Source organism: Pelodiscus sinensis, chromosome 2, assembly GCF_052426305.1.
Source record: "Pelodiscus sinensis isolate ZL-2025 chromosome 2, ASM5242630v1, whole genome shotgun sequence".
Taxonomy (NCBI): domain Eukaryota; kingdom Metazoa; phylum Chordata; order Testudines; family Trionychidae; genus Pelodiscus; species Pelodiscus sinensis.
In genome coordinates this window covers 9,231,788-9,256,888 of record NC_143053.1, presented here as the reverse complement: position 1 = coordinate 9,256,888, position 25,101 = coordinate 9,231,788, and the positions used below count along the sequence as shown (strand labels likewise).

The window sequence follows — 25,101 nt, the reverse complement described above, 5'->3', positions numbered from 1 at the left end:
ATTGGGTGTTCCACATGTCAATGGTAATACACTGCGCCAAGCACAGGGGAATGCTCCTATTATCCTTTCCCAATGCTGCTCTGCAGATTTCAAGGAAAGCTGCCTTTGCCCGTCTGAAGTTTTACTGCCATTGCTGGTCATCCAGGTCTTCATCACTACCTTATCCCACTAGTAACTGCTAGCTGGTTGAGCCCAAAAGCAGAACTCCACTAAGCTCAGGAACTCCAGATAAATGCTCTGCAGAAATAACTGCTTGATTTCATCCCCCTGCTCCTCATTCAGTAGCTGTATCGCTACAATATCAACAACCCAATAAAACTGCAGGGCCAACTCCATCTGCCTGTGTGACTCTGAACAACTCTGCCATGATCACAAAGCTCAGCACAGGATCCTCCACGCTGTCTAACATCAGTTTGAAAATCATGCTGGCAGAATGAATGAATGAATGAATATCATAAGAAGTTGTTAGCTTGAACCCATGTCCCAGAATTTCTGATATGCATCCCAGAATGGACTGAGGGAAAAAAAACAGAACAGAATAGCAAAACAGTCCACCATGAGTTATCTGTCCAAAATACTGACAGGTTAATTCTAACCAACACAGAGCTGTGTGAATGCAATGGTTAACAATGAAAATATCACAATAAAGAATGGACACACTATTATTTGCAATAATTACTGCATTTTAGAGCCAAACTACATAATTGTTAACAGCACTGCAGACATGGCCCAAGAATGGTCTGGTTGCCTGAATAAAAAGAATTCTGTTTGTCAAATATTTTCTAAGCCACAATGCTAACTACATACAGTAAAACTCCGATGGTCCGGCATCTGACGGTCCGGCACTCCTGATGGTCCAGCACCATCAGGAACCCAGAAGTGCTCCGGGCAGCCGGACCATTGGAGCTGCTCTGCCCCCAGCTTCCCCAATTCAGCCGCTGCTAAAACTGACCAGCGCTGAATCCAGGAAGAAGGGGGGCAGAACAGCTGGAGTGCTGCCGGGTAGGTCCAGTAGCGCTGCCCCTCGGGGCTGCAGGACCAACCCAGCAGCACCCCAGCTGTCCCGGATTCAGCCGCTGCTGAAATTGACCAGCGGCTGACTCCAGGAAGCCCGAGACAGAGCTGCTCTGCCCCAGCTTTCTGGAATCAGCCGCTGGTCAGTTTCAGCAGCAGCTGACTTGGGTACACCTGGGACAGAGCAGCTGGGGTGCTGCTGGGTTGGTCCCCGCAGCGCCGAGGTTTGGCGCTACCAGACCAACCCAGCAGTGCCCCAGCTGCTCTGTCCTAGGCGTCCCGATTCAGCCGCTGCTGAAACTGACCAGGACTGACTCCAGGAAGCCCGGGGCAGAGCAGCTCTGCCTCTGGCTTTCTGGAGTCAGCCGCTGATAAGTTTCAGCAGCAGCTGACTTGGGGACACCTGTGGCAGAGCAGCTGGGGTGCTGCTGGGTTGGTCCAGTAGCGACGCTCCTCGGTGCTGTGGGACCAACCCAGCAGCCTTCCAGCTGCTCTGCCCCAGGCGTCCTGATTCAGCCGCTGCTGAAACTGACCAGGGCTGACTCCAGAAAGCCCGGAGCAGAGCAGCTCTGCCTCTGGCTTTCTGGAGTCAGCCGCTGATCAGTATCAGCAGCGGCTGACTTGGGGACACCTGGGGCAGAGCAGCTGGGGTGCTGCTTGGTTGGTCCAGTAGCGCCGAGGAGTGGCGCTGCGGGACCAACCCGTCAGCACCACAGCTGCTCTGCCCCAGGCGTCCCCAAGAGCAGCTGGGGTGCTGACGGGTTGGTCTCGCTGCGCCAAGGGTCGGCGCTACCGGACCAACCCAGCAGCACCCCAGCTGCTCTGCTGCAGGCGCCCCCGATTCAGCCGCTGCTGAAACTGACCAGCAGCGGCTGAATTGGGGACTCCTGGGGCAGAGCCGGACTATCAGAAGGGAGGGCTATGAGGGGGTCTGGAGTAGCATCCCCCCACCCCACCCTCCTCATAGCCCCCCCTTCTGATAGTCTGGCATATCTGATAATCCATCACCCCCTGGGTCCTAAAGGTGCCGGATTATCGGAAGTTTACTGTAACTGCATTATGTGTAACACACATAATAGGGATGTGAAGGTTTAACCGGTTAACTGGTAAGCCTCACCCTTAATGGGTTAGAGTTAGAGTTAATGGGTGAGGCTTAAGGTTAATTGGTGGAGCTGGAGCAGCTCCCCACCTGCCATGAGCATGGGGTTGCTCCAGCTCTGTGGGGGCCCACGACAGACAAGGGCTGCTCTAGCATCCAAGCCCCCTGCTCACTCTGTAATCTGTTAACTGGTTAAAGAATGTGTTTTACCTGTTAGCCAATCAAATGGGATTTTACATCCCTCATACATACCTCACTTAGGTCTCTTTAAATTTTAGCCAATTACAATTAAGCACTTTAGCAAATTAACCAAAACAAGGAATAATGGATAGATAACTGTAAACTGCTAGCTATAAAGGTAAGTAGTCTCATAGTAATGTTGCACTACCACCAACTTTTATATATATATAGTCCTTTGCATTTCAAACAGCTTTAAAGACTGTATATATGTATATAGAGATAACTGACCCACCAATGGTGTGGATTACAATAGCCATCCTGCACAGCCATCCTGCACAGCCATCCTACACTTAAACAAAACAAAAAATCATGGATAAAAGTGAGTCTTCTGTGTCTCTATAGAGCCTATCACCATGTAAGCACTGAAGTACTCATTCTGCAAACACTGATGGACATGCTTAAGACTAATCCCTGTGTGTCAAGGAAATTACTTGAATGAAACAATTCACAGGTATACATTTAAACACGTTTACGTGTTATAACACTGCAGACTAAGGGTGTGTCTATACTGCACCCTTAACTTGAAATAAGATACGCAATTTGTGCTACACAAACTGCGTATTTTATTTCACATTTTTTTCAAAATAGGCTATTTCAAAATTTGGCGCATTTACACAGCACCAAATTTCAAAATAAAACATTATTTCATGACATTCCTTATCCCTCGTGCAACAAGGTTTACAGGCATGCTGAAATAGCGCATCCGCTATATTTCGCAATAGCGGATGCGTTCGAAAGATGCAGGGTAGCTATTTTGGGACACCTCTGGTATCCCGAAATAGCACTGCAGTGTAGATGTACCCTAAGAAGGAAAGAACTTCAGTTCAACTACAATGGAGAGATTTTTACCTTTTGGTGGGCAAGCCACAGTTTTCCAAGCAGGAATTAGGCCACAGAGCAGAGGTTAATACCATGAGACTTGAAAAAATAATCAAGTCTCATGAATTAAACCAATGAGACCACTCTATGATTTAAACTTACTCTTATATACACAGCACCTCCAGAAGAAGTATGCTTCTAGCATTACAAGGATGCAGTACTACAGTTCCACCATAACATGTGGTGATATCTAATGACTCACCAACACTACGTCCTGTAGTATCTCTTGTCCTTGTGTTTCTCTCTCTTCAACTGAGAGCGAAAGACAGGAGATGGTCTCTACATCAAGGTACGCAAGTCTTTTGCCAACTCTAGAAGGAACCCTAAAATCCTACTGAATCCTGCCTTGGGCGTGTATGCCTAGGAAGAAGCACTGATGAGCCAAAGTATAGTTCTGTGTCTTAGGGGTTACATTCTAGCCAGAGTTCAGAGGCAGGGAATAGATAGAAAGATGTTATATGAACCAGAAGCCAGAGCAAGAAGCTCTGCAGAACACAAGAGCTACCTGGAATAGCTTATACTATTTGTATTTCTGTTTACTTATTGTAAAGTTACAATAAGAAAGAAGGCAGCTAGAGATTTCTGCCAAGCTGGTGTAAATCTGGATTAAAACAGAAGCAAGAAGTTGTGCTGGCAGAAGTCATAGACTCAAACTTTAAGGTCAGAAGGGACCATTTTGATCATCTAGTTTGACCCCCAGCACAATGCAGGCCACAGAATCTCACCCACCCACTGCTAAAATAATCCTCTCACCTATATCTCAGATATTGAAGTCCTTGAAACGATGGTTCAAAGACCCCAAGATGCAGAGAATCCTCCCGCTAGTGACCCGTGCCCCATGCTACAGAGGAAGGCGAAAAACCTCCAGGGCCTCTGCCAATCTACCCTGGAGGAAAATTCCTTCCCGACCCCAAATATGGCGATCAGCTGAACCCTGAGCATGTGGGCAGGACTCACGAGCCAGACACTCAGAAGTCAATAGGGTTCCGGACACTGATGCCTGAACAATTCATGAAATTATGAAACTGATCAGATGCAACCTTCGAAAGTTATATACAGAAACAGAAAAGTGCTATTGAGTTGTGTGCAAGCCCTTTGCAAGCTCAGCCAATACTACCACCCCACACCTCCTTTTTGAAGCTGTTAGGATATACAAAGCCATTGGTTTACAAGCAATTTTTAAAACATGCTGACTGAACAACGCTTGCTTGACAGTCATTACTATTTGTAAATCCAATAAAACTAGATATTGATATAACATTTATTACAATAGCATCAGAGCACCGTTGTGTGGCTTGCTTCTTATAGATGCAGCTAATAGTACCATCAATTACTGAAGGTTGCCTGTTTCCCCTGTTTTCAATTGCTTATAATATTATCAGAATTTAAGCAGCTGAGCTGAAATTTCCATGCCATTTCCCCATCCCCCCAGGACCTCAGTCTAATTCAATGCCCAAAATGTATGGTGTTTAGCTAATGAACAACTATTCAATGTTTTGTTTTTTCTTTGTTGTTAAATGTTTAGGTTCATACCTTATTTACTACATGCTATTAAAAGCCTAGTCTGAAAACATAATTAATTTCCTCATACGCTTTTTCTTGTCATTATAGTATGCAAGTGCTTCACAAACACTAATTTATTTTCATAACACTGCTGTAAAGTGAAGATTGGTGATATTCCCATTTTACACAAAGCAAACGAAGACAAAGAGAGTAAGGTAAAAAATATGCAATATAGGTATTTAATTGGCGATGCCTAGGGACCAATCAGAGTATCTGAACACAAAGCACTAAAAAATTCTAAAGTACAGTTCCCGTTGACTAACACTGCAGATGTGAGTGTTCTGCAATTCTGCAAATAAGACATAAAGGTCACAAAGTCAGACACGTAAAATGAGGAACACCAATTAGGGATCACCTCTGAGAAGTCTGGTTTAAATCATGGGTGCCCAATTTATAGCCAACCAAAGCATTTAATAAGGCACACAGCCTGCTTCGATACTCTGCAAGGATGATAAGAGGCAGCTAATTGGCTAATCATGTAGTCCACAGAATTTTTACCGACTACATGATTAGTCGATAAGGGAAGGCGGTCAGTCCCAGTTTGTGCAAGGTCCAGGAGCTACTACTGCTGCGGCTCTGCAGTTTAAATGTAACAGGAGCTGAGCATACAGGCAGCCTGTCTCCTACTACATTTAAACTGCAGAGGCGCTGTAGGGGTAGGTACCAGACTAGCAAAAGCCAGGACCAAGCAATCCTGGCTCAATCCCAGTTCACGCTGGGTCCAGGAGCTATCCCCACTGCAGACCTGGTGCGAGCCAGGACTGAGCTGAGCTGCCTGCCCAGTCAGAGTAGCCCGTCTGCAGTGGTCGGGGCTGGCCGTGGGCAGAGGCTGTTCCAGCAGCCCCTGTGCTCATCAAGAGCAGAGGCTGCTTTGTGGCAGCCTCCCCTGCTCTCCCCTCACCACTGCATTTCCTCTGATAGAGGCAGGAGCAAGGGAGAGAGGGGGCAGGCAGAACCACAGAGACAGTGCAGCAAGGGGAGGGGGGAATGCGAGTAGTCAACTAGACTTCTTGACAAGGCTAGGCTTATCGGGTAGTCGACTAGTCAACTACTCGTTTACATTCCTAATATAATGTATTAATGGCTGACTCAGTGTTTTGTCTTCATGTTTACATCATTTTCGTTTATTTACACACTTGTATTTAGATAGGCAGTTTATATGTGCAGTATGGCTTATACAATATTGAGCTTAAAATATTAATCAATACAGGTGACTTTAAATCTTATTAAAATATGTAGAATCTGTTTGGCACACACAAGGTTATGAGTAGGTTTATGTGGCTCCCCTGTGTAATAAGATTGGGCACCACTTATTTAAATACTTGCTTAGCATCATATAGAATTGCTGTGACAGAAGAAGGGATGGAATTAAATATTCATCTGACTTTTTCCATGAGATCAACCATTCTCTTCCTACAATCCCATGCCTTGTTGATTATACACCTTCCAAATCCTGCAACAAATGATATATAGGGGATCTTCAGACATGCCATTCACTGCACTAGGGATGTAAAAAGTCATTTTAAAAGATAACTGTGTACCCGCTAAAAATCTTAGTGGTTACATGTTACACAGGCTGTGGGCTCTGCAGTATAAAGCTAAGCTTTATACTGCAAAGCCTGCAGCAAAGCCTCCCCGGGAGAAGGCTTCACTGCAGCAGTAAAGCTGCCACCCTGGGAGCAGGGCCAGCAAGGGTTGCCGGACTCACTTCTGGAGAGGAGCTTCGCTGTGGACACTGCAGCTGAAGCAGGAGGCCGGCAGGGGCTGCCAGTGCTGCTGCTGCAATGAAGCTGCCTCCCTAAAAGCGAGGCCGACAAGAAGTTTTGTATGTGTAATAAAGAAACACAGCATGTTAAATTCATAGCACATAGATTGTATCTATCTCCTAGGTATCTGGGTATATAACACAGATAAAAAGGGGATAGTGCAAAAAATTGTCAAATAATTAAGCAGAGCTAATCTCAGATTTCTCCATACCCACAAATTGCTGACCAAACAAATCTACTTCTAGCCCTACTTCTATTTGATAAACATATCAGAAAAATGTTACATTAAATGTAATATGTCTGGCCCAAAATTATCTTGAGACAGTTCAATGGTCTGTGTTTCACAGGAGGTAAGACTAGATGATTCCAATGGTCCCTTCAGGCCTAGGAATCTATGAATTTATCTTTGCCTACTTGTTATGGTGCTATAATTTTACAATACTGTCAATAAGGAAGCTGAGTGAAACCTTATGACAAAATCTTATCTAAGAAGGTGCATTGTACTACAAGATATTTAGCCAACAAACTAATAAATACATAGCTGTCATGGTTTTACCAGGATATGACTCATTTCAGTCTTTTTACACACAGTGTATTTCAAAAGTACAAATGGCTGCAGACCAAAAAGCGCACTTGTACATGACATCGTGACATTAATAACTGTTCATTTAAAAGGTCAATTCAGAGGAAAGGAAACAATCAAAGATCCTAAATATGGTTAGTTCCCATCTAAGCTAAATACATTTTGAAATCAATTGGTAATTTTTTGGGGGGGAAGGGAGGAAGAGACAGACTGACAATTTCAGGCTCTGACTTTTCTGGGTTTTCCATGCTATGGCTGAAGACACTGCTAATACACAGCACTAACTCACTGCCTTCATTATTGTGGATATAGGGATATCACCTGAAACATGAAACAAATGGGTTTGAACTCAGATATTGGCAAGTAAGGGACCATATATTAGCCTGTAACCACTGGCGTTAAAACAGTGTAAAATCTTGCAGAAAAAATGGATCATGCCCAGTACCAGAAGTATAAATTACGAGACCAAAAAGCAAATAATTCACCATGTCTTACCAGCTGCCAGTATCCCGGCTAGCTCTTATCCAGCTAACATAATCTTTAATTTACCCCCCCCCCCCCCATACTCACTGTCAATATAAAAATGTAGGATAGACTGAAAATCTGGGGTATGGTCAGATAAATTAACTTTACTATAAAAAAAACAAATACAAATAATACTTTAACATTATACTGATTAGACCTGACCTAAAGAGAGAAGGAAGGACAGTAAAGGGGAAAGAAGATAGTGGAGGCCATGTCATGTAAAACTGAGGTCCCAGCTTCTTTATTCAGGTCTCATATGCTGCACAGGAAACTAGATCTTGGTCTCAAGCTTCCAGGCTAGCACTTGAAGGCTTTATTGTTTGATCTAACTACAAAGCTTCAGTTTTATAAATGAAGTGATAAAACTGAAGACTACTATAAGCTTGAACTTTAGTATCTTTAAAACTTGCATGAAAAAACCACAGGAAGACCAACTTTAATCATATCAAGGCATTCGTAGCTATGTAACAGGTTAGTACAGACATGGCATATTAGAAACTAGGAGAAGTGAACAGGCGGGGAAAAATAATTATTCGCCTAGAATTTTAAAAGCAACTAGAAATCCTTGGACAAGAAATTTAAAAAAGTGTTACTGTGCATGAGAAGACAGTCCTTTAGAACAACACATCTGGGTAGTGATGAGACAAGTGAACCAGCATTCGGTGACCTTCACTTGTGAGTGAACCTTTACAGATCAACTATATCAGACACAATTTGAAGGGCTTTACAAAATGAAAGAGGATACCTTGAAGTTAATCTGAAAAGCAGCTTGCAGTGTATCAGAGTCAGGGATGTAGTTACATTTTTTGCTACATCCACAGTGCTAGCAGCAGCATTTTGTACCTGCTGACATGTATTAATCATGATTGCAGCCAAGACATTATAATAGTCTAAATGTACAAAAATAATGGGATGAACTGCATCAGCAAATGAGGTGAGGAAATGCTCTGCCAGTATTCCTGAACTGTTGACAGAAAGATTTTGTTACAGTTCAAAACATAAGTGATGTCAATCTTGCTGGACTCTGGTCTCCCCTGCTGCTCATCACAAAAGAAAGTTTAGCAACAAAAAGCATTAAAATCTGGGCAACAAGAACGAGTTGTTCCCACAATTCTGCTTTGACTACAATCAATTGTTTAAAAAAAGAAATATAGTATTTTGTAGCTGGTGATTTTAGTATATTGTTCATGTATTGTGTGATGTTATGATCAGGGTGGTTTTGATTTAAATCACTAGTCAGGAAGACTGTATTTAATCATAGTTTTCTACATAAAAGTGCATTCCAGTGAGAGAATGGTATGGTAGCTTTTAAATCAATGAAGGCTACTCTCAGAGGGCGTATGTAGACTACATCCCTCTTTCAAAAGAGGTATGTAAATTAGGCAGATCGAAAGTGCAAATGAAGCGGGGATTTAAATATCCCGCGTTTCATTTGCATAATCGCATCACAACGTTCTTTTGAAAAAGGGTATTTCGAAAGCGAAAACGCCATTTTTTCCGAAAGAACACTGTGACACAATTATGCAAATAAAGCACGGGATATTTAAATGCCCACTTCATTTGCGCTTTTGATCTGCCTAATTTACATCCCTCTTTCAAAAGAGGGATGTAGTCTAGATGTAGCCAGAAAGACTTCAAGAATTCTGGAATACGCTGCTTAAACAGTTTCATTTTTGTTTGAACTGCCCGGCTTCTCCTTGGCCAGATCTATTCTGCCCCCAACAATCTATTCATTGAACTTTTTGAAACTCTGCAATTTTAGCTAGGTGTAAGGGATAGACTCCGTGTACATTGATGTAAAGAGAGTTGAGGTCTGTTACTTCTCACCTCTATACAGCTGCTCCCCGAGTTGCGAATGGTGAGTTACGACCGTTCATACTTACGACCAAAGGCGTTCTTCCTCGTGAAATGAGGTTTACTACTGTCGAAAGAAAAGCCGCATTCTTTCGATTTAATTTCGAAAGAACGCGGCTGCAGTCTAGACACAGGTGAAGTTTTTTCGAAAAAAGGCTACTTTTTTCAAAAAAAACCCTGAGTCTGGACACAGCCCAAGAGGCAAAGTGGGCCAGGAACAGAACCACCATTTATAATGTGGGAAATAAGGGTTTGACTTACAACGGCTCAACTTATGATGATTCTCCAGGAACTAATTAGGTTGTAAGTGCAGGGGTAGCATGTATAGTGTAGCCTTAATTTAAACTATATTTTTTTTCAAAAAACATTTTGTCAAAAAAATTTGATTTCAATTAAAAAAAATCTGATTATTTTTATTTTTTTTAAATCACTGATTGTTATCCACCCTGGTTGAAGGATATTAAGTATCATGTAATTGACTAATCAAGTAGTTGATGGATTTTTGCATCAACTATTTGATTAGTTGCTAGGGCACTGCCACCCCTTTGAAATGCTGCGGCAGCATTTCAAAATGGCAGCGCTGCATGGAACCCGGGATCAGCTGGGGTCTCCGCAGCTGATCCTAGGCTCCACGCAGTGCTGCTGCTTTGAAATGCTGCAGCGGCATTTCAAAGAGGCAGCCCCACACAGCTGATCCCAGGCTCCATGCTGCGCTACCCCTTTGGCAGCACTGCACAGCTGATCCTGGGCTCCGCACAGCGCTACAAAGGGAGAGGTGCAGTGGGATAGCGAGCACCTCCCCATCAACTGATCGAGTATTTGATGGCAATTCCATCAACAACTCAAATAATTAATCAAAATTTAACATCCCTAGTTTGACACTATAGCCAAACCAATGTTTGTGTAATACAACATCACTAAAAATATTTTCAAGTAAAAATGAAGGCTGAAAATCAGTGAAGAAAACAGAAGTCAGAAAAATATTGGTCTCAATGCAAACAAAATATAACCCTGCAATGAAGCATTAAAGTGCTTAGGGAAAGGCCAGATGAACCAAACAGGACTAATAGCATAAAGAGCAAAAGTAGAGGTACTGAACACCACAGACTACAAACATATTGAATGACTATGATTTGGAAGAATGAATATACACCAAGTAAGTTTTTACTTGCAATCATAGAATGTGATTAGAAGATTGGAAAATTTGTCTCCATTATGATAGTGTTATCCTGACTGCAGAGTGTTCAGCTGAGCAGCTTTGGTATGAAGCAGCTACAAAGCTTTTGTAGGTAAGACAGAATCTTACAAATACCCCTCGCACAAGCTGTCCATCTGACAGATTAAGTTTAGCAGTCCCTGTGCCCATCAGACTAGCAGCAAGACTGCAATAGTAATGTCACAAAGATGCTACATCTTTACAGGGCCCTGTTAAAAAATTAAAAACTTGAACGCATATCATTTAGCGCTGATAGTTAAGAGCAACATACACAAACATTCTCGCAAAGAAAATAGCCTCAAAGTACACTATTTCCATAACCAGTTAAAAGCTCAGCAAGTGCGGCCAACTTCCCTACAGTACCAGTACTACTACTACCTATATTAAAACCACTTAGCATTTACAGTGCTTTCCGTCAGTAGATTTCAAAGGCCTTTACAAAGGAGGTTAACATCATTACCTCCATTTTAGAGAAGGAGAAATATAGCCACCAGGAAGTGAAATGACTTTTCCAAGATCACCTAGCAGAACAGTGCTGGAGCTAGGAATAGAATGCAGGTCTCCAAAGCCCCTGTCCACTGCTCTATCCATTAGGAAACACTGCATCCCCTTAGCCTTCAGAGAAGTATATTTTTCCCCAACTGCTTTGAATAACTTAGAAATGTCTTAATGAATTTTCCTCACATAAAACAAAAAGCATTTCAACTAAGCCTAAATATGGAAATCAATCCAAAATAAAACTTCCCATCCATCCCCCCTTTCAGAAAAGTGAGTGGAGGAACCAAATTGGGGTCATGAATTAGACAGTTGAATTTATTTATAGCTATAAAATTTATTTTACAGTAGTCTAATGAAAGGATACATGATCTCATATGCTATCTAAACCAGATTTATGTCAAAGGGAATCTGGGATGATTCTTATTACAGCTTAACATTAATTGCTTACCATTGGGATCTTCAAAAGCATCTAAGAGAGTTAAGCAGAGCAAGCCTGATTGAAAAATCAATGGGATTTGTGCTCTCTTAAGGCTCTCAGGCGCTTCAGAATATCTCAGCCCAAACAATTTTACCCAATATTAATAAAACACAGGGAAAATGGACATTCCACATACCTTAAGTTGATTTTCCAGCTTTCAGTAGTAGGTACTTGCTAAGAATGACATAGAAGTCTGAAATGATAATTTAGACTTTATCAGGATACTTTTTTGACATACAAACTTTCAGATCAGTCATACCTGAAACACACTGAACACAAATACTGTAGCATAACAGTGACCCCAGAATTTTTTAAGTCAAAATAATTTTTCAAATAAATGGACTATGTGACAGTGAGTTAGGGGTACATCTTCCATTATGATATTTACTAGAGAGAGAAATGAAAGCCTTATAGCAAGGCTAGGCAACCTACGGCACAAGAGGCACGTGAGCCAATTTTTAATGGCATGCATGGCGGGAACTCAGTCCTCCCTCCCCCTCCCCGGCAGTGGCTGGAGCCCTGCAGTCACCACGCAGCTGCAAGCTGGAGAACCAGCTCTGTCTTCCTACTGGAAGGGCAAGCAGGGGGGTGAGACACGGGTACGTAGGGGCCGGGGAGGCCTAACAAGCGGAGAAGCTGGCATGACCTTTCACTGGGGTCTGAGTCCCTGGGGCTGCCCTTGCTCAGCCTGGGTGTGCAGCTCCTGGGAGCTAAGGGCTTACCCCCCCACACACACACTACAGGCTCTGCTCCCTGCTCTGGGAGAGGGCGGGGCTGGAGCTGCTCTGCAGACCTGGGGTGAAGTGGCCAGACACAAGCTGCTGCCATCTCTGTGGGGCTTCAAACCCTGTACTGCACCATGCTGCTCCATGCGTGTAGCCAGACAGGAACCCCTCCACCCCCCCGTAACATCCACCTTGCTTGCCTGGAGCATACAGGGCACACGCAGAGCAGTAAAATCAGCATAGTCTTTGAAGCCTTGACAGGAGGCCCGGATATGCTAGCTCACAGTGACCCTGGACAACTGTAAGCAGATATATGAGGGTGAAAGAGCTAATCGCTGACCAAGAGGCTGCAGAGGAGTGCCCTTGACTGAAACCCATATTGATACGATCACACACCCGTCCACGGGGGGAGGAATCTCCCGCCCAGTAAAGAATGTCCAGTACAAACAATTTAGTTATCTCTCTCTTGCAAGTGTAAATTAAGTTGAAACTCCCGTGTAAGAACTGGCATCACAAAGATGGACCAACACAATTTGGCATCTTAGATAAGAAAGAGGATACAGGCCCCTATGGGTATAAAGATGGGTCCAGCAGCACACGTACTCTGAGCGTCAATCTACCATCTATCTGCTGGTTGGGTTAGGTAATTGGCCCCGAGGTTCCACGGGGACGCCCACCTCGTATTCATCTTTCCTAGGAATTGAGGGACTGGCCCTGGCCTGATACGCTGGAGTCGAAAGGCACAGAAGGGGGTACAAATTGTACCTGGCTGTGTCCTTTGTCTTAAGTGTACACATAGACTTAAAGCTCTTTAAAGATTAAGCTGTCACTTGGTACCATTATTTCTATTTTCTATCTTTATTTTCTTTGTAACCATTTTTAAGATCTATATTTGCTAGCAGTTAAGAAATAGAGCAATAGCCATTGTAACCATATGATTTATAAGCTTCTTTAATAAACCTGTAACTGTTTAAGCTTTAACCTGACTCCTTCAGTTGCTGTAACAGAACCAAGCACAATTTAAAAGAACTCCAGCCGGTCATAGGGCAGACACAGTGAGGGAGAGCTGGGCATTTGGGTTCTGTCGCCTCCATGGGACAGACCCTTTGGGGCATCCGTCAGCCTTCCCTAGGCTGCTCTCTGCAAAGGGACCCCGGTCCTAGCAGCTAAAGACACGGATGAAATAAGCTCTCCCTGTACACCCTTGGGGCATCCGTCAGCCTTCTCTGTGCTGCCCGCTGCGTAGGGACCCTGGTCCTAGCAGTTGAAGACTCGGATGTGACACACTCCCCCTGCAAACTCTCGGGAGGGGGGGCGCCCGTCAGCCTTCCCTAGGCTGCCCGCTGCGAAGGGATCTCGATCCTAGCAGTTGAAGACTCGGGTGTATGTATGTATATCTCTCTCTCTCTCTCTCTCTCTCTCACACACACACACACACACACAGCGCCGTCGGCTGACAGTGCGGGGTGTCTGCAGAGATGGGGAGCCCCTTCCCCAATGCCTCACTGTGCCCAGCTGTGCTGGAAACAGCCCTGAGCAGCCCCAGGCTCTGCCCACCCCAGCCCCAGAGCAGTAGCCTGCAGGCGAGGGGCGAGCCCTGGGCAAACAGCTGGGCTGGGCAGGGAAGTGATTCTGTCCCACCACAGTCCCTCCTCACCCCAGTGTTGCTCCCAGGGGGCTGGAGTCCCAGCGCTGCTGCGCTGCCAGTGTGCACGCTGGGGGCATGGGAATGTGGGAGTGGTGGAGTGAAGGTGGATGGGGGGGCAGGATAGGAGGGAGCATGATTGCACTGATGGGGATGAGGAGATGCAGGGGATCAGGCTGGGAGGGTTTCATGGGGCTGAGGGGAGTGAGGCTGGAGCAGAGAGAAAGATATGGGAGGAGGAGATACAATTTTACTCTGCAGAAGGTGCACTTTCCTTTACTCCCCACTTCTTTGACTCCCTCCCCAACTAGCTATTTGGCTGCATTCTCACCCTCTCACCTTTTCTCCCTAGCTGCAGCTGGTTCAGAAAATATGGTCACCTACCCAGCCTGCCCCTGCCTCCTCCTATCCCCAGCATGCATATCCGTAAATAGAAGTGAAGAAGTTAAATCTTGGCTCACCACTTCTGAAAAGTTGATGGCCCCTGCCTTACAAAATGCTCGAGTATGTTGTTGAAAGTACTATAGTTGATGTGAAGATGGTAAAAATGCTGGAGACTTTTCCCTTACTATTTTCATGCTTTCAAGGTTTTGGATGGATTGGGGTCCTGATGGAATTAGTTGAAAGCAGGAGTTCTCTTTCTGAGCCCTCTCCACGTGCTATAAGAACTCCATGGCCCACTTGTGGCACAATAACTGTTTTTAGCATTACAGGGTAACTGTCTAGAGCAGGGGTCTCCAAACTTTTCAGCCCGAGGGCCGCATTAACTATCAAACAGCAGTTCGGGGGCCGACTACACACTTGAGGTCCAAATAAAAAACAATCAAAACATGGATGTTGTTTTTAATTATTTATTTAATATTATTTTATTCAGTTATTATTTAATAACACATTGATACACTACTAAAAAGTAAGCAGCGAATAAGGTTTTGCAATGTAATGATCGGTTGGAAAACATAACGCACTACTGCGTGCCTCTATTTTAATTCGGTAAAAACATAACATCCACGTAAGCGGCGGCTGATCTTGGCAGGATACACGTAAATTTCCGTAATTTTTTTTCCGTAGACAAAAAGGTCTCCACGGGCCGGATGAGAGGGCCTCGCGGGCCGCATCCGGCCCGCGGGCCGTAGTTTGGAGACCCCTGGTCTAGAGCCACATGAAACTAAGCTGCTCAAGTTTCAGCGGGGTCAAAGTCCCAGGGTTTAGCCCCATGTGCTGAGACTGGCTTTGTGCCCAGGGCCCCAGCATGTCTAATTCCAGCACTGCTTATCGGACCTCCCGAAACCTGGTTGCAGCCCCCAGGGAGCCATAGATCCTGGTCTAAATGTACTTTTATGTTAATTGTATGTGTACATTAAGTCATCGTCATCATCATGGCCTCCACACATCTCGAAAGACGGTGGGATGCAGCATTTAACTGGTCGCTTTTTGCAATGTTTTGTGTGGCTCAATAGACCAATGAGAGAAAGGCATGTTCGTCTGCAGTAGGTACAGTTCCATGCTGTAGTAGTGTTAGTTGTTATCATCCGTTCTTTTCTCTTCATTCTTTTCTTGTTCTGGTTTTCTGCCAAAGTCATACAGTATGTGAAGTGTGTAGGACAAATAAGGCCCTAATTCCTGAATGAGGGTTCCACATGTTACGCCACTACAAGTAAGCAAATAAATCTTCATGAAGAAAATCTTATCTGGTGAGAAGAACTAGTTACTCATCCCATGCAGTAACTGCAATTTTTCAAGATGTGTCCCTCTAAGGTGCTCCACCCTAGATGTGTTTGCACTCTCTGCACCTTTAAGCAGAGATTGTCATGGCACTGTACATTTGGCTAGTGCATGTGTGCCTGTCTGTATCATGTCCCCTACAGCCACTGTATAACACTGTGCAAGTGACCTGCTTTTCATTCCTTTTCTAATACAAAGCCCCATAGCAGAGATCACTGAAGCAAAGAGGAAGAAGGGTAAGTAGCATTGTGAATCTCAAAGAACTACAATTACCGCACAGAGTGAGTAACCATTCAAGTAGTGTCCGACTCTAGATGATACAGAGCAGTTCCCTTTAAAGGCAAAGGAGTCTTCAGAGCTGAGTCCGGTATGGAAAAAAAATACAGCCAAGCAGAACACAATATCAGAAGTAGAATTGTGAGTTATTGCATAGCATTCAGTGAATGTATTTAGAGAAGTCCAGGTTGCAGTCTCACTTATTTCAATAATGGGCATGTGTTTGAGATTTGCCATAGAGGTGAAAATGGTCCTTGTACAGTGAGTTCGTACATCAAAAGGTACTTGAATATTACAAAATTAGTAGCAAGAATAAATGCAATCAGATATCCACATTGAAAGACTTTGGTTACAGATAAGGCTTTGTTTTAGTCTCTTTTTTTTTTTAAATAAAGATCATGGATAGGTCATAAATACAGGCAGTCCCCGGGTTACGTACAAGAAAGGGACTGTAGGTTTGTTCTTAAGCTGAATTTGTATGTAAGTCGGAACGGGTACATATTGTAGTGGAAACTCTAGCCAAACATTTCTCCAGAGCTCAGTTTTATTCTCCCACACCTCACTTCCCTCAGTCCTTTATTCTCAAGCTGAGGTGTCTGCTGAGAAAAGCCGCTCCACGTCTCCCTGGTCTGCTGGGGGGAAGCAGCTAGTGTAGGGTTGCCTCACCCCGTTTGTAAGTAGGGATCCGATGTAAGTCGGATCCATGTAACCCAGGGACTGCCTGTATTAGAATCACAGGGCTGGAAGAGACCTCAGGAGGTCAGCTTTCTATCCATCTTATAGTCCATTTATCCAATCCATACTTCCCTAACTAGCTGGAAAGAATACTGTGGTAGACAGTATCAAAAGCTTTGCTAAATTCAAGGTATAATCACATCCACCAAATTTCCCATATCCATAGAGCCAGTTACCTCATCACAGAAGTTAATCAGATTGGTCAAGCATGATTTGCCCTTGGTGAATCCATGTGGACTATTCCTGATCATTTCCCCCTCTTGCAAGTGCTTCAAAATGGATTCCTTGAGGATCCCCTCCATGATTTTTCCAGGGACTGAGGTAAAGCTGACTGGTCTGTTGTTCCCTGGACTGTCCGTCACTTTTTTAAAGACAGGAACTACATTTGCCTTTTTCCAATCATCCGGGATCTCTTCCGATTTCTACGAGTTTTCAAAGATAATGGCCAAAGGCTCTGCAATGACATTTGCCAACTCCCTCAGTACTCTTGGAGGCATTAAATCCGTACCTATGGACAGGGCTCGCTAAACCGCAGCGAGCCCTGCTCGTCAGCCCTGCTGTCCGGCGTTCTGCGCATGCACCGATCGTTCTGCACATGCGCAGATCGCCCGAACCCGGCTCTTCTGGGTTACAATCTACTCGCCACGGGCGAGTAGATTGTATAATTTGTCGAGCCCTGCCTATGGATCTGTGTATGTCTAGCTTTTCTAAATAGTTCTTAACCTGTTCTTTCTCCACCGAAGGCTGCCCACCTCCTTCCTGCCTAGTGGTCTGGGAGCTGACCTTGTCTGTGAAGACAGAGACAAAGAAAGCATTGAGTTCTTCAGCTTTTCCCACATCACCTATCACTAGGTTACCTCCCTCATCCAGTAAGGGACCCACACCCTCCCTGATCACCCTCTTATTGCTAACATGCCTGTAGAAATCTCTCTTGTTATCCTTCACATCCTTTGCTAGCTGCAATTCCAATTGTGCTTTCTCCTTCCTGATAGCTCCCCTGCATTCTCGAGCAATATATTTATACTCCTCTCTACACATCTGTCCAAGTTGCCACTTCTTGTAAGCGTCCCTTTTGTGTTTAAGCTCACCAAGGATTTCCCCGGAAAGTCAATCTAGTTGCCTATCATACTTGCTTTTCTTACTGTGCATCAGGATGGTTTCTTCCTGTGCCTTTAATAAGGATTCTTTAAAGTACTGCCAGCTGTGCTGGACTCCTGTCCCCTTCATGTTAGCGTCCCAGGGAATCCTGCCCATCTGTTTTCTGAGGGAGTCAAAGTCTGCTTTTCTGAAGTTTAGGGTATGTATTTTGCTACTCTCCTTTCTTCCTTTGCTCAGGATCCTGAAATCTATTATCCCATGATCACTGCTTCGTAGGTTGCCACCTACCTCCACTTCCCCTACTAATTCCTCCCTGTTTGTGAGCAGCAGGTCAAGCTGCACATGGCCCCTTGTCGGTTCCTTCAGCACTTGTATCAAGAAGTTATCCCCAACATTCTCCAAAAACTACCTGGATTGTCTGTGTACTGCTGTAAGTCACAGCAGTAAACAAGAACTCATGACTCCATGGCCTGTTCATGACTTGTACTATACACCTAACTAAATCTTGAGAGAGCCACAGGTGCTTGGGAGCCAGTGAGTGCATGGGAGGGCAGGCCTAGGGGCTGGTACAAGTTCATGGAGGGGAAGGGGCAGGCTGCAGGTGCTATGGGGCCGTCCAGGATTGCCACTACTGCTCAGGTAAGGAGCAGCCTCGGACCACTGTTGGTGCTGCCAAACCCAAGCCTCACTGATGTGGCCCCAACTGTGGTGGTGGGGGCAGAGGACAGAGTGCTTATGGGTGCTGGTAAGAACATAAGAACGGCCGTACTGGGTCAGACTAAAGGTCCACCTAGCCCAGTATCCTGTCTGCCGACAGTGGCCAGCACCAGGTGCCCCAGAGAGGATGGACCGAAGACAATGATCAAGTGATTTGTCTCCTGCCATCCTTCTCCAGCCTCTGACAAACAGAGGCCAAGGACACCATTTTATCCCCTGGCTAATAGCCTTTTATGGACCTAACCTCCATGAATTTATCCAGCTTCTCTTTAAACTCTAATATAGTCCTAGCCTTCACAGCCTCCTCTGGCAAGGAGTTCCACAGGTTGACAACACACTGTGTGAAGAAGAACTTTCTTTTATTAGTTTTAAACCTGCTACCCATTAATTTCATTTGGTGTCCTCTAGTTCTTCTATTATGGGAACTAATAAATAACTTTTCTTTATCAGCCCTCTCCACACCACTCATGATTTTATATACCTCTATCATATCCCCCCTCAGTCTCCTCTTTTCTAAACTGAAAAGTCCCAGTCTCTCTAACCTCTCCTCGTTAAACCCCGTTAAGACCCGTTCCAAACCCCTAATCATTTTAGTTGCCCTTTTCTGAACCCTTTCCAAGGCCAAAATATCTTTTTTGAGGTGAGGAGACCACATCTGTACACAGTTTTCAAGATGTGGGCGTACCATAGTTTTATACAGGGGCAGTAAGATATTCTGGGTCTTATTTTCTATCCCTTTCCTAATAATTCCTAGCATCCTATTTGCCTTTTTGACCGCCGCTGCACACTGCGTGGAAGTTTTCATAGAACTGTCCACGATAACGCCAAGATCTCTTTCCTGATTTGTCGTAGCCAAATTAGCCCTCATCATACTGTACGTATAGTTGGGGTTATTTTTCCCAATGTGCATTACTTTACACTTATCCACATTTGCCATTTTGCTGCCCAATCACTCAGTTTGGTGAGATCTTCTTGGAGTCCCTCACAGTCTGCTTCTGTCTTGACTATCCTAAACAGTTTGGTATCATCTGCAAACTGGTGCAGGTGGCAGGATGCTGGGGCAGAACCCAGTGTGCTGGTGAGTCCTGGGGCAGGTGGGTGCTGGTGGCAAAGTGCTGGTGGAGGGCGTCTGGCTTGGGGAGGGGACAGGGACAGCTCAGGCCAGTACCTGGAGATCCTGCAGCAGTGCGCCAGGTCCAGGTCTCAAGAAGCACGTGCGCTGCTCCCGCCCCCAAACAGCCACCACACTTCCTGAAAGGCAAGGTCCTTGTGTGCTGGTGACTTCCTTCCCCTGCTGCCTTCCTGCGCAGTAGGAGGGAAAGGGGGAAGAGGGAGTCCCAGGACTGCACCATCTCCAACTGCTCAGGCAGCATGCTCCCCGCGACAGCCGACACTTCCTGAGCAGTTGGAACTGGCACCGTCCTGGGACTCCCACTCACTCCCCTCCCCCACACGCGGAAAGGAAACAGGAGGAAGGAAGTTGCTGGTGCATGAGGACCTGGCCTTTCAGGAAGCATGCTGGCAGAATACAGCTTTCTTTTGACTATTTCTGATCAGATCCTAAGTGTATATCATCCTTTTCCATCCTCTCCTCCTTACTAGGACATAGAGAATCTCCATTAATAGATTCTCCCTTTAGGGATGCGTCTGTCTGAACCATGTGTTCTTCCACACCTATCTTATTTCCTCCGGCTCGTCCATCTTTTTAAATGCCAGCAATCTGGTTCCATTTTGGTTTAGGTAGAGCCCATCCTTCCTGCTCCCCCTTTCCCAAATGTTTCCCCAGGTCCTAATAAATCTAAACCCCTCCTCCCTATATCATCGTCTCATCCACAAATTGAGACCCTGCAACTCCTGTTCACTAGCTACTCTATTGGCTTCGAAGTGCCAACTTAAGGAAGTGGTTAACTTAAGGATGATGGGTGCTAAAAGGCTTAGGTGATCAAAATCTTGTTAAGAAGCTCTCAGTCTTGCCTAGCAGGCCGCTAGGCTCAGGACACACATTGTCATCACATAGTCCCCCAAACAAACTGACCACACAGTGTATTTCTGTCAAGTAACAAGCACACCACAAACACTTACCCCAGGAGTCATGTAATTGCTCCCCCTTCATCTGGAGAGCTCCCTCACAAAACTCCTGTTTAGCTGCTCCTGTTTGATAGCTCCATACTTGTACTCAAAATCTCTTTGTAGTTAATAAACTTGTTTTATTGTTTTGTCTAATCCAGCGTGTTTACACTGAAGTGTTTGGGAAACGCCATTAGAAAGGCAAGCTGTGTGCATAATATGTCTAGTAAATAAATGATGGATCTTATATAAACTTGAATTGTCAGGAGAAGGGTGGACAGTACCGTGCATATTATTTCTGGTGGAAAATCTAAGACTGGGAGCATGCTGGGATCATAATGTAGTATAACAAAGGCTAATAAGAGACAAAAAATGTAGCTGCTTGGCTGCACAACTCAGACATTACTGGGAGTGACTTGTATGTAGGACGCTATATGTAAGCAGCAGAAAGATAGCTAAGGGGTGACACAGCTGTACATTAGTCTAGACTGCACCCTCGTATGTCACATTCATAGGGAGACTACCCAAAGAATAAGCTTGTGTTTCCTCATGGTATATGTATCAGCAGAAGAGAGGCCATATTAATTTTACAAACACGTACAGATAAAAACTCAGAATAAGCATGAGCTATTTTAGTTCAAAGGGTAGTTCCTTTTAAGAGAGTGACTGTAGCACTTTAAGTGTCTTATCATGCATAAGCCACAAAGTAATCAGACTGGCATGACCATACCTCACCTTTAAAACAAACTGAAGGTTTGCCCTCCCCCTGTGCTGCACATTGTATACCACTGCTGAAGGTAACAACTCTGAACAGCAAGTAAGTAAAACTCCATTTAGTAATATAATGTTTTAGAATTTGATTCAGTGCACAACTGTGAGAGTGAAAGAAATCATGAACTTCTTCAAAACTGCCCAATGAACTTCTATTCCCTGTAAGCAGGATACTCCAGTACTGCACAAACAATACTTGACCCATGGCTATAAAGGAGGTTTGTTTTACTTTAACTTCAGTTCCTGGTCCGTGAGCTAACCTAATACAAGGCTTGAGACCACCAATACCCATTCTCATTAACCAAAATCTACTAATTTAACTGTTATTCATAAAGCAGGACAGGGATAGAAGTAAATGCACTGCAATATGCTGAACAGGGAACACACAGCTCAGCCTTGTTTAACTCTTCAGACAAAAGGCAGCCATTGCTAGATAGTTCTCTTTTGTACACCCTCTCTGTCTTGTTACATGATGTCAGAGGGAAACCCTTCCTACCTCTTGGGATTAACACTGCAAAACTCAGTGTGGTCTTGTCTTCCACAGTATACTCAGTCCTATCTGTGGTTGCCAGGCAGTGCTATGCAGTGAGCATTGCCAAGTAAAGGGACAAGAGTTAAGGCATGGAGCTAGCACCAGAGCTTGCAGGGATAGCACTTAATCCTATAGCGCTCAAGAAAACATATATGATGGTGAATATAAAAAAAGGAGAAAGGAAACTTGAACTAGCTGAATAAACTGAAATGAAGAAAATATTTTCTCTTCACCTTTAAAAAATGGTTTAACACTTCAATGAACTCTGGATCCAAGTGCTTAGCCAATGACTTTCACCGGTTCAGTTGTGTGACTTTCTTTAAAACTTGGCAGCAAATATACTATTTAACATTATTTTTGCATGTACATTATTTTAATAATTATAATCAGTGTGGACCCTCGCATAGGTTGTCAATTTCAAATTTAAACTTCATTTCTTACAAACTGAACAAGCACCATGAGATCCCCTACTTTGAGATATGGTGAGGTGCTGGACCTCATCAGTGTTTGGAGAGAGGAAGCTGTCCAATGCCAACTGTAGCAACTGTAACTCCTACAGGCAGATCTCGAGATGCATGACCGCAAGGGGACATGATCAGGACACACTGCAGGGTCAAAGTAAAGGAGCTGTGAAAGGTCTATCACAAGGTGCAGGAGGCAAACTGCTATTCCAGTGCTGTCCCATGACCTGCTGATTCTACAGCAGGATGGATCAAATATTTGGGGGCAACCCCACCTCTGCTCCAAAGATTGCCTGGAGACTTCCAGGCTTCAGAGGCCATCACAAAGCAGACAGAGCTAGGAGGAGGAAATCCTTGACTACAGTGCCAAGGGAGAGTGAAAGAGGATGACCCAGATCTAGAGGACAGCTCAGCGTCCACAGTTGCATGAAGTCAGGAGGTATTTTCTATCCTAGAGGAGGCTATCCAGTTGAAGCAGTCAGAGATTGGGAAAACACGAACAGCAGAGGATGTACAGTAAACTTCCGATAATCCGGCACCTTTGGGACCCAGGGGGTGCCGGATTATCAGATATGGCGGACTATCAGACGGGGGGGGCTATGAGGGGTCTGAGGTGGGGGGGATGCCACCCCAGACCCCTCATAGCCCCCCCCTTCCGATAGTCGGGCTCTGCCCCAGGAATCCCTGATTCAGCCGCTGCTGAAACTGTCCAGCAGCAGCTGAATCAGGGACGCCTGCAGCAGAGCAGCTGGAGTGCTGCCGGGTTGGTCTGGTAGCGCCGACCCTTGGTGCCGGGAGACCAACCCGGCAGCACCCCAGCTGCTCTTGGGGATGCTTGGGGCAGAGCAGCTGGGGTGCTGCCAGGTTGGTCCCGCCGCGCCGGCGCTACTGGACCAACCCGGCAGTGCCCCAGCTGCTCTGTCCCAGGCGTCCCCAAGTCAGCCGCTGTTGAAACTGACCGGCGGCTGACTCCAGGAAGCAGGGGGCAGAGCAGTTCCAATGGTCCGGCTGCCCAGAACACTTCCAGGTTCCTGATGGTGCTAGACTGTCAGATGCTGGACCATCGGAGTTTTACTGTACCTGGTAACTGGCTTTGATTTCTGGAAGCGTGCTGAAGCGAGTTGGTAGGAGTGGGAGGTAGGGATGTAAAATTCCACTTAATTGGTTAACTGATTAAAAGGGGGTGGACAGAGAGGGAGGGATGGAGCAGCCCCCGTGTCATGAGCAAGGGGCTGCTTCTGGCCCCATGCTGGGCTTCCATCTCCCAAAGGTAGCAGCTTCACTCAGGGCTGGAAGCAGTAGCCAGGAGGGTGGAGGGGTGCTGGTTCTCAGATAGGGAAACCCATCTGTGCAAAGCCATCCACAATTTAATGCATATTTCCCAGAGTCATGATCTTTCAGAGCAGGATGCTACAATGGCTCTGCACACTTCCATCAACAAGTCCAACTGTGGACTTTCCCACTCCAAATTGATTGGCAACCAATCAATGGCTGTATGGAGTACCCATCTTCAACAGTGCAATTGCCATGCTCATCTCCACCAACAGGGCAGCTCTCAATGAGCATCAAGGAAGGACATTCTCATCAAAAATTCTAACCACTTATTTTAAAAGCAAAGCTAACAATTGCATAAAAACAATATTTATTACATGAACTCCCATCAGTAGGTGGTTTCTATCTTTCCTTCTTCATGGAGAGAAATATACAAGGCTATAAAATAGAGGTTAATCTAATTGTTTGCAGAAGTATGAGCATTAATGCAATATTTAAAAATCAAGATATTAGGAAACAACAGAGCGATAAACATTCAAATCCAGACAATATTTGCAGATAAAGAATATGGTATCATTTAAGGAGAATCCTTCCCTACTATTTGGTCTCTATAGCCAGATACGTGAATAAAAGATGTCCCTGCCTCAACAAGTGTACAACTTATGCCAAACACCAGATAATAGAGTTGGCTAGGCAAAGAGGATGGGAGGACAAGCATTAAGAGATAGTATACAGTTGTTATAACTGCATCATGAGTATTAACATGATTTTTAAAAGCTACCTCAGCTTACACACAAAGTGCATACTCTAGCTCGTATGTGAAGTTAGTAAAAGGGTGTGTAGGCCTTGCAAAACCATATTTTGGGAAGAGCCTTGACAAAGACATGGGTAGAAGCATGGTAGGCAGCCTCAGAAAAAAAGGGCTGTGGGCATTGAGGCTACATGGAAGAAGATACAGAAGTGCAAGTGAAAGGAGTGTGTTCAGCTCTGCAGTTGGGTCAAGCAGAAATTAAAAAAAGATAAAGGCAAACAATAGACAATGTAGAGCCTTGAAGCCTCAGATAAGGAGCTTAAGTCCGATATGGAAGATGATTGAATGATCAAAATCCAGGAAGACCCAATTAATGTGATAAGAAGCTACAACATTTCCATAATGGCACTGTAAAGCGAAGATGAGGAACAGGAGTCATAACTAACTGTTTCCAACATCTGCAGCAAAGAACCATACAACAAACAAAAGAGAACCTCGCACTTTGAGACCAGAAAAATGTTACATTTCCCTTGATGAATCTCACCTACACAGGCCTATGGAAGACAGGTGCAGAAATGAAACCATTGTTTATTTAAATAATAAAAGCCACAATT

The 25,101-nt window shown here is 44.8% G+C and overlaps 1 protein-coding gene across 9 annotated transcripts in view; it reads right to left on the bottom strand.

Annotated features, from left to right (window-relative positions):
* The window catches only part of PTK2 (protein tyrosine kinase 2), a 327,060-nt gene that overhangs the window by 290,059 nt on the left and 11,900 nt on the right, over positions 1-25,101 (bottom strand). For 2 of the 9 annotated variants that reach the window (XM_089776151.1, XM_089776152.1), the window contains exon 2: positions 11,852-11,908. The exons of the other annotated variants lie outside the window; for them this stretch is intronic. The gene's annotated coding sequence lies outside the window, so the exon portion shown is untranslated. The remainder of the gene's footprint in view (positions 1-11,851; positions 11,909-25,101) is intronic. 9 annotated transcript variants of the gene reach the window in all.